This window comes from Lathyrus oleraceus, chromosome 5 (genome assembly GCF_024323335.1).
Source record: "Lathyrus oleraceus cultivar Zhongwan6 chromosome 5, CAAS_Psat_ZW6_1.0, whole genome shotgun sequence".
Classification (NCBI taxonomy): domain Eukaryota; kingdom Viridiplantae; phylum Streptophyta; class Magnoliopsida; order Fabales; family Fabaceae; genus Lathyrus; species Lathyrus oleraceus.
In genome coordinates, this window is record NC_066583.1 from 405,609,979 (window position 1) to 405,611,291 (window position 1,313).

Sequence of the window (1,313 nt, forward strand, 5' to 3'; positions counted from 1 at the left end):
ATGTGTTCTAATTTTTGAAAAAATTAATTAACTATAACTTTCAAAAAGTGTTCCGGATTGATTATTTTGTGTGTGTTTCTTTTTTGTTATTTTAACAGTGGTGCAAACACGAGGCGAGGATGATAGGATTCCAGATCAGGGTTTAGGACGGGGCGCTTCATCGATGTTGGCTGGTGAGGAAGAGAATATTAGTGCATTTGTATCCACACCACAACCGGTTGGATTTCCAGGAGGGTCGTATGATAGGTTTCTTTTGATAAAGTATGAGCATCACGTTGCTCGACATTTATGATTCAGTGAGGTAAGTAAATGACATTTACTTTATATTGAATAATATTTGATTTTTTATTTTGTGTTTTATAATATGTATACTTTTAATTGTTTTTAGAAGAGAGGTCCAAAGAAAGAGTTAAAGGTTGTTGGACATGGGTTAAAGCTTACATCCAAGGTTCCTAATATCCTTCCACCAGAGATGGAGAGTTGAATGAATGGGTCTTATCTGTTTTCACTCCAGAGAACCAGTTTGGCAAAGATAGACATAAACATGGTATCATCATTTGTAGAGAGATAAAATTTAGAGACATCTTCATTTCACATGCCATTTGGTGAGACGAGTATTACTCATGACGGCATCTCTTTTTTGGTTCACCTGCCCGTCAGGGGTGTGTTATGGAGCCCTTTAGATGTCACCGAAGAAGTTGTTGTTGAACTTGTTGTTGATTACTTAGGAGTGTTACAGAGTGAGGTAATAGGACATGTTCATAGCTTCAGGGGTGCTTATTATAAGTTGGAGTGGTTATACGAGTTATTTAAAGATCATCAAGCTGTTTCTAAATGGGATTGTGTGACCAGAGGGTATATGTTGATGTTGGTGGGTTCCATAATTTTTTCCGACAAGAATTTTATGCTTGTCAAGGAATAATATCTCTTATTATTTACAGACTTGGAGAGATGTTCGGGATGTAGTTCGGGAGCAGCTGCATTGGTTACCCTCTACAGATATCTCGGAGTTACTTCAATGTTCAGTTACAAGCAACTAGATGGATATCCTACTCTCCTACATGTATTTATTTTAATTTAGTTTACTTATTTTTATTTATTAAATTTTTCTATTAATAGTATTAATTTTTTAATAGTGTTGGATTCATGAATATTTTCTAACACTTGGAAAAAGATGAGAGAACTGGAAAGTAGTTGATAATTGTCGACTTCCTCGAGCTATGAGACGGTCCTATAAGCAAGGAGTCCTGAAGGTGGATAAGCTACAACGTATTTTGGACGAGTTGACACCTAGTGACATCATTTGGGGCCCA